The sequence below is a fragment of the Oxyura jamaicensis genome, chromosome 26, assembly GCF_011077185.1.
Source record: "Oxyura jamaicensis isolate SHBP4307 breed ruddy duck chromosome 26, BPBGC_Ojam_1.0, whole genome shotgun sequence".
NCBI lineage: Eukaryota > Metazoa > Chordata > Aves > Anseriformes > Anatidae > Oxyura > Oxyura jamaicensis.
Window position 1 is genome coordinate 2,948,149 of NC_048918.1, and position 11,646 is coordinate 2,959,794.

Consider the following 11,646-nt stretch of genomic DNA (forward strand, 5'->3'; position numbering starts at 1 on the left):
CTATCCCACACTGGCACTGTTGGAGGAAGTGACTGAGCCTTGTGGCTTACTACTTGGCTCAGCACAGAAATCTTTCACTACAGTTTAACAACCAAATTCATACTTGAGTAATTTAATTGTCATCTGAACTGGCTAAATTCTATTGATAAGGACATCGAGGTGTTGGAATTCAAGGACAAGCTGTTGTCTTTGAGAGACCCCTGGGACAGCCTCAGAAAGAGTGCTGACACTTGCACTAGCAACATCACTAAAGTCAGCCAGCCCTTGGCCTCAGAATAATAGTGTAGTTCAGTTGGAAGGAGCCTACAAAGCTCATCAAGTCCAACTGCCTGAGGACTTCAGGGCTAGCCAAAAGTTAAAGCATGTTATTGAGGACATTATCCAAATGCCTCTTGAATGCGGCCAGGCACGGGGCAGCTACTACCTCTCTAGGAAGCCTGTTCCAGTGTCTGACCACCCTCATAATAAAGAAATTTTTATTATTGTCTGGTCTGAGCCTCCTCTGGCACAGCTTTGTGTTGTTCCCATGTGTCCTGTCATCAGTTACTGGGGAGAAGGGACCATTACCTCCGTGTCCCTTCCTCAGGAAGGTGCAGAGAACAATGAGGTTGCCTTTGAGCCTTCTCTTCTCCAGACCAGACAACCCAAGCACCTTCAGCCTCTCCTTGTAGAGGAGCCTCGGTGCTTTGCAAGCTTGGCTTCAACCCCATGGAGGTATGGGAAGGAGGAAGATGTGGTGGGGTGCAGTGCCGTATGCCTGTGTTTGTGCAGCCGCTGGGCAGATCTAATGGAGGGAATGGGGAATGGTTTCTGTGGCTTTTCCCCTCCTTTCCCTTGGCCTCCCTTAGGACCCTTTCTCCTGGTAATCAGGATGCAGCCAGCTCTCCTCAAGAGCAAATCCACCTGTGGAAATCTCTAGTTCAATTGTCAAGCCACGATGGTCACATAGCCACAACCAAAGTATCTTTGGCCATGGCTGTCACAGTTCAGGGGTAGACTCGGCTCTTCCACAGCCATCTCTGCCTTGGGTAGCTGCCTTGGGAAGCACAAGAAATGGCAGGGTTTACTTGTCTTGTGCTTACTCTCATTCTAGCTGTTGCAGGGACACAGGAGAGGGACGCTTCTGCTGCTGCTTCCCAGACACCTCGTGCTTGACACAGTGGGAAGCATTGCTCCAGTCAGTGTGGCCTGGCAGATTCCCTCCCCTTGAAATTACCGTGCCTTTCTCTGCCCTTCAAGACAGTGACAATAACAAAATAAAGTGGCAGTAAATTCCTCTGCCTTCCCACCACCATCAGATGTGCTCACAGTGGTCTCCCTTGGGCCAGTACCTACCTGCCTTGCTCCGTCAGAGCAGTGCAGAGAGACTGTACTGACACCCTGGCTGCAAATAATTTCTAATTATATGAATAAGCAGCTTATTAACAATACGTTTTGGCTAATCATTTTGTGCTAGATATCTCCGCATTGTCTTTTCCCCAAATCCCTCTCTCATCAGGCACTTGATGCTCAATAACAAGGAGGAATGCACTGGTTCTCTTAGGAACAAATCCCAAGAGCCTGCAATTAGTTCAGTTTCTGCAACAAGTTGCCTGCAAACTGAGCCAAGAACTGTGCCACAGTGCTGCGAGAAAGGCTGAGGCACTGCCTCCACGTTTACCATGCCTATTGGAAGTCCTGCCTTGGAGCAGAGGAGCTCTCAGGAGCAGGACAGGTCATGAGATGTCTGTGCAGGACCCAGCTTGTTGGGAGCAGCAAAGAAGTAAGGATGGTGGTCCTCTTGCTGTGTCTCTGACAGAGGATCAATATGGATTTTAATTACAGCAGCACAGAAAATGAGACGGATGGGATCTCAGGAGGTCACTTAATCCACTCCAGTGACACTCTGTAGGATCAACTCCTCCTGTGTCGTTTCAGAGGATCTCTTTAACTAGTTCAGGTTGCAGCATTCAGTGCTGCATCATCCTGACTTGAAAGCTTTCCCTAACACCTGAGTCTCCCTGCTATTTAACGCCTCTCTCCTTTCTGTGTCTGCCACAGACACGGAGAACAGATGCTTCCCTTTCTCCTGCTGTGCAGGCTCCTGCCATGCCTCCGCACAGCCTTTCCACTCCAGACTAACCGTCCCCAGTCCTTTTAATTTCCCCTCCCAGGCCGTGTTTCTGACAGCTTGAATCCTTTTAGTTCTCCAAACTAAATCATCAATCCGCCTATTTTCTGCTGACTTCATGAACATCCCCAAAGCCCCCTGAACTTTCCTTTGCTTGCGCATCCACTGGGGGGTGCAGCCTTGCCCTTCTCTCCCCTTCCACAGAAACTCTACCTCCTCGCTGCCATTCCTCATGGCCGCGAAACCCCCGCCGCAGCCTCCTGGGGGCTGCGACCACCGGCCCGGTGTCCCCGGCCGCCAGGGGGCCGCTCCCCGCCGCAGGACCGCTAGGGGGCAGAGGGGGACCGCGAATGGGGCCGGCCCGCGGGGGGCTCCGAGGGCCGCCGGCCGCCTGGAGCTCTGGCTTCTCGGGGCCGCGCTGGTTCTTTCCCCGTGGCCGGAGTGAAATTGGGGGGGCTGGAGCCGGGGGTAGCCATGTGAGGGGCTGGTGGGGGTCTCCTGGGCAGTGGGAGGTGGCGTAGTGTGGCAGTTTGTCACTCTGCCCAGCTTCCCCTGGAATCATAGAACCATAGAATATCCCGAGTTGGAAGGGACCCACAAGGATCATCGAGTCCAACTCCTGGCATCACACGGATCTACCCAAAAATTCAGACCCTATGACTAAGAGCACAGTCCTAACACTTTTTAAACTCCGACAGGCTTGGTGTGGAGACTACATCCCAGGTGAGCCTGTTCCAATGTGCAACAACCCTCTCGGTGAAGAACCTCTTCCTGATATCCAGCCTGAACCTCCCCTGTCGCAGCTTGACACCATTCCCTTGGGTTCTAACGCTGCAGGTGTCTGCGCGAGGCCGCCTTGTGCATGCTGCAGAATCCCTTAAGAGAAGCTGCACATCATTGCCTTGCTCTGCAGCGTGCCCAAGGAGATCAGCCAAAGGCCCCTCTTCCCAAAACTGTAAGCAGGCTGCAGCCCTAAGGCCTTTTCTGCCAGACAGTGGAGCGTGCCAGGGGACACCACCGTCAGATGCGTCTTCAGCAGGGAAACACAAATGCACGCCTCATCCTCATCCAGGCCTGGTGCTCCGCGGGGTTGCAAAGCAGTGGAAATTGATGCTCAGTAATCCTGGCTGAAAGGATAGTGCCAGGATAAGGGAGGAGATGGGGGCTTGTCTTATATCAGGGTGGTGGGAGGTGGCCGGGGAAAACGGTAGCGGTAGCGAGGAGCCTGGCTGGGGAGGAGGCGGCAGGGCCGGGGGCTGCGGGGAGCACGGGACCGGCACTCTGCACGCAGGACATGGGCCATGGGCTCGGCGCGGCTCTAAAGGAGAAGAGGCCCCACAGCAGCAGCTTAGCGAGAGGCCTGGTGTTTGGTCTGTTCCACATCAATGGGGCGTCCAGCTGTGGCTGAGGATGAAAGCAAGCGAGAGAGAGAGGATTAAAGGCTCCCAGGGTCTCCTCTAACCCGCCTAAGACTCGCTGAGAGGGCAGCGCGCGGCTTCAGGAAGGTTTCTTCATATGGAAAATATTATGTGAGGGAGAGAAAGCGAGGGGGAAGGGAAGAGGGAGACTTCTGTCCAGGGAGAGCTGGGGGGGGGAATTGATCACAAAAAGCGTGTTGGAGCCTCAGACCCAGCCCAAGGAGGAAGCCCAGAGCCCCAGCACACCTCGGGGTGCGGCGGGGCACAGGCGATGGGTTTGGGAGGCCTGGGGAGAGCGAGGCCCGAATGCACCGAGGGCACACGGCAGCAGAGGAAGAAAAGGATGAAAGGAGAGGTAAAGAGAAACCGGGGAGGGAAGAGGAGCCTGGCAAAAGGGAGGAGAAAGGGGAGAAATGAAGGGGGAGGGGGTGAAAGGTGGAATGAGGGACACGGAGGAGAGCCAGAGGTGGTGAAAGGCCGGCTGTCTGCTCCATTGTGTTATTAACCAGGTCGCCAGGTGGAAGCGCCCCGCACGCAGCCCTCCTGGCCCGTTTCCTACCCCCGCCAAACTTCTCCCAGGAATGCCTGTGATGGGGAACAAATTGCTAACAGAAGTGAGACATTTTGCACCAAACGCAAGCAAGTTTCCAGTGAAAGGTTTCCTGTCAGCGGGTCGGGACTGTAGGGTGTGGAGCCTTTCTGCCTGCTCTGGCAGAATAATCCTGCGAGTTAACACGAAGCATTGGTTACAGCGCAGGATAAAGGACCCGAGGCTGGGCTTTCCTGCCTTCTGTTTTGGCTGCTGCCGTTTGGCTGCTTTCATTCACCGTTATTTTCTGCTTCGCCCGTGTGTGGCATTCTTGGCCTCATTAGCTGCTCCTCCGCTCTCCCTGGCCACCCCCCACCGGTGAGATCTCCCGAGAATTTGCAGGCTTCCACTCTCCTTTCCTCCTTGATTTATACTGTTGAACTGAGTGACCTTCCCTGACCTCATTTTCATGACAGTGTGAGCACACACAGCAGCACTCGGAGAATGGCAACGATACTCCCTCCCTTGCAGTCCTGCTCTCCGAGCTGCAAGGACGCTAACCCTCCCGTTCGCACGTGGGGCAGGTTTTGGTGTCTGCTTGTGGCTGCCCCACTGCCTGAATCTGCAGCTCTGTCTTACACGCTGGAGCCCAGAGACGTGGAAGGTGCTGGCTGCAAAATTCTGGTCCATGTATCTTTGCACATATGGACGATGTTTAGCTGAGCTGGTGTGCATGCAAAAGCAGAATTCAAGAAAACAGCTCCTGTGTATTTTGCACTGCTTAGACATCCAGAACTTTGCCCTCCTCCATCATCTACGTGTCAAGGAAGCCCACAGATACATGGCACCCCCCCCATGAGAAATGCACACTAATAATGTCTCTCTCTCTGGGTTTCTGTGTTCCTGGTTATCACCGCAGTAGCTGAAAATCTGTTAGGTGGGCCAGACAATGCAAAACCCAGAGCTGAGAAATGTGCATTGACTCCCTGGTATGGACATGCTTGCAAGGTGAGGGAATTTCTATCGCCACAAGTATTTTGGTGACCTGTGACTCCTGATTGGATTTTAACAGGAGAGAGAGAAGAGACCATTTCTCCCTAGAAAAAGGGAGAAGATGCACCTGAGTCTCTGCTCCTGGTTCTCAATAAGTTTGCCCGAACTTCCCAAGTGTAAAAGTAGCAGTGAACTGAAAAGTGCTGCTGGGTTTTGGCACAGCACGGCAGCTACGAGCCAGTTTGCCATACCCTGGCTGCACCCCACCCAGCTTCCACTCCGACCTCCCAAAGCTGACTGTCTTCCACCTTCTTTCTAAATAGTTGGCAAAGCAGCCTTGCCCCCTTCCCTAGCGCAGCGGTACATAAATCCCTTTGTCCCTTAGCCTGGAAATCTGCCTTCCTGTCCCTCCCTTCCCTGCCTTCCTGGGAAGTCAATGTGGATACGGTGCTGCCGGCTTGCCTGTCTGAGCTGCTTAGTTAAGAATAATAAACAAACTCCTAAATGGAAGGATATTCTTTAAACCTGCCTTGTGCTGCCTGCCAGGGAATGCAGGCAGCAGAGCCCACCTCCTGTCCCCCTCCAGCCCTAGCTCCAGGCTCTCCTGAAACCTGATCTCCTTTGCTTTGGAGCTGCACCATGGCCTCTGTGTGCACCTTCCCCCCTGACCCTGTCTGGATTCTCCTGTCCTTTTCCTGACACACACCCAACGAGCACATGCTTGGCGCTCAGACACACATAACACAGGGGCACGCGGTGACACCACCACATCTGGACTACGAGACGCGGCGGTGCACAGTGCCCACCGCACAGACGGGCACGTTGTAGATTTCCACACACGTCCTCCTTCACGCAATTGTACACAAACACTATTAAGAGCGATGCAAATAGCCCCTGTGCCAACAACTAGGGGCTGTTCACCTCCTTGGGAAACCAGCCTGGGCAGCGTATGCAAATCTGAGGCAGAAAGACTCTAAAAAGTGCACAGACACACGCGGGCAGTGCCCACGCAGCCCCAGACGGCACGGCTCCAGATGTGCAAAGAAATGGCGACCTCAAATCATAAGCTGATAGCAGAGCGTATCCAACAGCAGACACAGTGATAAAACTGACTAACACATGCCCTGATTTCTCTCACACTCACCTACTTTTATGGATATGTCTGCCTCTCTCTTTCCCTATTTTTCTTGCTTTCCTTTCCTGTTTGTGTGCTCTCCTTTCACTCCCGTGCATCCCAACTTTCCTGTAGACTCCATTCTCCCGTTCCCTGGATATTTCTCTCGTACGAGGTTATGCCACGCGCACATCTCTCCCTTGCATACGTCTCTCCGTGTGCCTCTGTTCCTTGGCCACTAGGTTTGTACACCCCTGACCCTGCACGCCTTTGAATCGCCGACCTGCCTATACATGTGCTTTGCTTCCAGACACTCTCTTCTCCAACACAAGAATGTCTTTCCTCATCTCTCCACGTTGCTCGTTTGCCTCTTGTTTAGGCAGACAGGCATCTTCTGCTGCTTGCTCCCCCACCTCCAGCCCACACAGCTTCCCGGCTTTCCTTCTCTGTGGCCCATTTTCCTCATGCCAGCGTTCACAGCCAGCAGGAAGAGGATGTCAGTTAGAGGCTAAGCAGTCCCTGGGACCCTCTGGCCCTGCCACACTTTTCAACCCACTTATAATTTTTCTCCTTTTCGCAATTTATTGTTTTCAGCTCTCCTCCTCCTCAGTGCCTGCTAAAGGGAGCTCAGCTCCTCTTCTGTTTTCATCGTGAGAGAAAAGGAAAAACCCATTTTGCTCTTTCCCCAGCTCCAATTCCCCTTCCACCCCCATCCCCTCCCACCCCCCCCGCCCCCCTTCCCAGCCCTGAAACCTTTTCCTGATAGTGTTGCTGTAACTGTTCAATTAAACGAGCAATTACAAAATCAATCAAACCGAAACGTGTGCTGTGCGCTGAGGGGGGACCGACTGCGGAGCGGGGACGTCGCCTGAGCCTGTCCCAGCCTGAAGGCAGCTCAGCTCTCAGCTCAGCTGAAATTGTCTCGTTTGATGGTGAGGCATTGCTCTGAGGACAGGCACGCTGCAGAGCTGCTCTCTGCCATGTGAAGCCAGCACCACCAGCTTCACGCCAAATTTCCCCCCGTGTAAGGGAAAATTCTGGCCAAGCTGTTAGTACTGACCGTGGCCTTTGGTTTGAGCTGGCCGGTAAGGGCTGTGCCACGCGGAGAGGCCAGGTGGGGATGGCCTCTGCAGGAACAGAAAGGGAGGAAAGTGATGAGGAGAAAATCGCAAACCCAAGTACAAGCCCTGTGTAATTTCATCAGGTTGTGCCTGCAGGCTTCCTCCTTTCTTTTGTGCGTACGTTGCTGCTCCTGCTACACACTTAACATATGTCGGATCAGTGTGCGCCGTGGCTCCTTGCCACTCTCCGCTGTTTTCTCACCAGGTGCCACTCGCACTCTATCACTCCCCACTATCTGCGTCTCCGCAGAACAACATCCGTGATTTTCACTGCAGGAATTCCCTTTGGGCACCTGCAGCACTCTGGGTGCTGTCATAAGCGAGCAACTAGACTGTCCCTGACAAAAAAAAAAAAAAAAAAAAAAAAAAAAAAAAAAAAAAAAAAAAAAAAGCACAAAATCTTCCAAGCTGATCACAAACGAGAAAAGACGAGTGGGAGAGCGGGCCGGATTAATGGGGAAATGTGCAAAGCAGACGAATTTTGGTTTGTGTGTGGACAGAATCATGGCAGCTTTCCAATGGCATGAGGAAGCCAGCTTTAGCATACAGTACTTACAAGAAGACCCAGATTCTGCTCTCGGGTGGCACACCCCATTACCATCCCATCCCTTGAGTGACTGAGGCAAACTGATTATTTTGGACCAGAGAGCTTAATGGAAAGGACTGGGAAGGCTTGCTTTCTTATGAAAACAAGCATGGGAGGAACACCTAAAAAGCCTTTTGTCTTCAAATAATCCGTTTGGGCTGTCAGGAGCACACCTTCATCTTGCTGGTGGTTCCTGGTCCTGCTCTTAGAGGAAGACTTCCCTTCAGATTTGAGGGAGGTAGCACTGGAGCTATTTAATGAGGCGCTCGTATCCCAGACTTGACCCTGATTTTGCACAGTCAGAAGAGCAGCATCCCAAAGGCTTATCATTCCTTTAAGAGCAGAAATCTGGCGAGTTTCCTAAGGCAGGAGTCCAGTTTGGCTTTAATTTTCAGTGAGTAATACTTAAAGCCTGGTTACCCTGCAGGTCCTATGGAAACACTGGACTGTGCTGACACATTTTCTAATGCAGGCTACTGCAGCAGGATGTATGCAAATAAAATCAATTTGCAAGGATGCGTTAGCAAGGTTCCCCACCCCATTTTTGTAAATTATTTTTTAGTTTGGTCACACCATGATTTTCCGGAGTTTTATATACATTAAAATACTGAGGATAAGCACCAATACACAACTGCTGCATTGCCCTGTTCTAAAGTTCCCTGTGTCTGATGGTGATATTCAGTGATGTTGTTAACCTCATCTACTTCACCAGCCACCTGGAAATGACAGGTTGAAGAGGGCTGGAAAGAGAGAAAATTTGACAGGGGGAGCAGTGAGGATAGGCTGATATTTTTATGCCACTTGTCTCACTAGCACCATGTTATCTTGGATTGTACTGATACCATTGAGGGTGTATTTATTGGGTATGCCAAGGATGCTTGGAGTCTATGGCCCTGGTGTTTGCATAAATCTGAATAAATATGTTTCAAAGCACTTTAAGGTCTGTGGCATCAGCCCAGCTGCACAGCCCTCATGCAGGCGATGCAGGTCTGTCTGTGAGCAATGTTTCTTGGCAGGGAAGGCTTTGCATTGTGATTTAGGTGATCTCTGCTTCTGGCTGCTGGAGTGATCTCAGGTCAGTCACCTACCTGCTTGTTCCCAGTTTCCTTCATCCTCTGTAGAACAAGGATAACGACAATACCTAAGTATATTTAATTTTGTGGTTTGGATATACTTTTGTCACTCCTTTTGCAACAACACACAGCTGCCAGGGTTCCACTACCACAAAGTTTTGGATAAAGCACCTCCCCCTACATTTTTCACAGCATTTCTGCTGTTTTCTGGTCTGTATGTGTGAGAAGTGCAGTGCAGTGAGGACATCCTGACCAGAGAAGTAACCAAGCCCAGAAGCAGTTTGCAGAGCTTCAATTTCTGGGGGAGTAGAAAAATGCCAAAATTCTCAGTAAGCAAACAAACAGAAATTGAAAGGAAAATACTGAGTTTTATTTTTCCATCAAAAAAGAGCATCTCAAAAGATGGTTAACAGAGAATTTGGGAAGGGATTAGAGCCCGGCAGCTCAGGCTCTGAGCTCCCTATGGCTCCCCCACCTTCCATACTCCCAAACCCAGTAAATGGAGCCTGGATGCCCAGTGCTGCTCTCTAAGCGGCGCTCCCTAAGGGAATGCTCCCTAAGGGAAATTCCCACCCGGCTCCAGAGGGGCACCACAGAGGCCACGTCTTGGTTTCCCAGCCTGGAGTTCAACTCATGTGGGGGCTGCACCCCTCCAGAGAGAGGAATTAAGCCCAAGACCAAGAGGCTGATGTCTCCAAGAAGGCCAGGCTCTGTGTCCTGCCCAGTCCTACAGGGACTATTGGACGATAGGACACTTTGGACTATTTTCATCTCTTTCTGCGGGTTCATCTCTGGGAACTACTTGATGTAGGTGGTCTGTGTGCCCTTTGGATCTCAGTCCTAGAAAGATTTCAGCTCGTGACCTTGAGGATGAGATAGGTCGCTACCCCTCTGTGTCAGCCTGGGGTTAGAAGGACCAGGTGCAGAGCCCAAAGCAGATTTTCATTTTTTCTTGCTGGGTTTAGGACGCAAGCGTCCTGGAGAAGACAGTTTTGAAGAGATTTGTTTGTGGAAAAGGCCCAAAATGCCAAAGGGGGTCAGGGAGGGATGTTATTTTGCAGGCCCTTTGTCCAAAAGCTACAAATTTCTTCCCTGGCTCTGCCTTTCCCTCAGCTCCCCGCTCCTGCCGGGTGCATGCAATCACATATGTGAAAGCTTGGCCTGTGCCCCTGCCAGACATACGGCAGGACCATTACTCAAGCCGCATATGGGAAGGAGCAGGTTACAATTTGCTGATTAGGAGGGAGGAAAACCCGACCGACTCCTTGGAGGCCGGCCTAAGGCCCTGCAGCACATGAAGGCTACGGAGGGGCTGCTGGCTGTGGAGCCCTCGCAGTTGCTCCTGTTTGCTGAGCCTCGATGGAGGTGGTGAACCTCTGTGAGGTGGGGAGGCTGTTGTCTCCTCAAAATTGTCTCCTGATTAATGAAGGGCTTGCTCCTGACTTGCAGCGGGAGGAACAACAGGAAAATTCGGCCCCTGATTAGCAGAACATGTTGCCTGCTCTGAGAGAAGCAGGTAACGCACACACACACAGACCCAGGTAGCATCCTACAGACCCAGGCCAGCATTTCTGTGCCCCCAAGCTCCCCCTGCTTTCACCAACACCCCCTGAGGCCTTATCCTGCCGCAGTGGTGCTGAGCAAGGGGCCTGATGCTGCAGTGGGGGGGATAGGGCCCAGCTGGGCGCAGCGCCGCGTGCTCGTGGCACCTCCGGACACCGAACGGGTGGCACGGCGCAGGAGCCTTTGGTCCCGTCCAGCTGCCTGTTTGCCATCTATATTTGGTAAAAAAAAAAAAAAAAAAAAGACTGGGAGTTGTTTGTTTGTGGCTCCTTGGAAACTCCCCTTAAGAAATGGCTTCTTTTGTTTGGTTACTTGGGGGAAAAATATTTCCCCCTCCTCCTTGCACTATTTTGAAACCTTAAAAAAAGCAAAGCTTTAAAGAGCCCGGGGATATCGAGGACAATCTGTCAGCAGCAGCCCGTGTCTTTCTGAGTGGCTCAGCGCTTGCCTTGGTCCTCATCTCTCCCAGACACTCTGCTCCACCTTCTTGTAAATGCTGACAATGAAAACACTATTTAAATGTCCTCAAAGTTTCTCTTTCCATTGAAAAAGAGGATTTATTCTCTCTCTCTCTCTTTTTTTTAAATCAGAATTAATGTGATTCTAATGTGTTCCTTTTGATCTTCAGGGGATTTTTTACGCTGATGATCCCTAATTTTGAAATGATTTTTTTTTTAATTGTTTTAAAAAGCTTTAGTGAAGGGGGAAAAAAATCCATCCTACTTCTTTGGCACATCTTTAACCTTTAAGTACCTCCGTAAAAAAAAAAAAAAAAAATATTTAAAATATATTATACATTTTTAAACAGGGTGCTTTTGACAGGTCAGTTTCAAACCTCTCTCTCTTTTCTTGTGCTGTGTTGGAATAAGACAATTTTGCGGCTTGGATTTTTTTGACAGTTAAATTGCAATGTAGGCAGAGGGTGGAATAGGGATCCTGTCTCTTTAACTCTCTAACTAGACAAAGACTTTTCCCCTTTGAGAGCTGAGCCCGGGATCAGAACTGTCAGATGATCTCGTAGCACTTGGGAGAGTTTGCAAAGTCATAATTATATCTTTTAACCTGTCTTGCTCTTTGCAAAAGAAAGGTCCTATTATATTGAAATGAGATTATTAGCCATCAAATACTTTCTTTCTTGG

At 51.0% G+C, this 11,646-nt stretch overlaps 1 long non-coding RNA gene across 1 annotated transcript; it reads left to right on the top strand.

The window, feature by feature from the left end:
- Positions 1-76: 76 nt before the first annotated feature.
- On the top strand, positions 77-2,343 carry LOC118178578. Its single transcript, XR_004756203.1, has 2 exons — positions 77-714; positions 1,094-2,343. It is a non-coding gene; the product is annotated as an uncharacterized LOC118178578 (long non-coding RNA).
- The last annotated feature ends 9,303 nt before the right edge of the window (positions 2,344-11,646 follow it).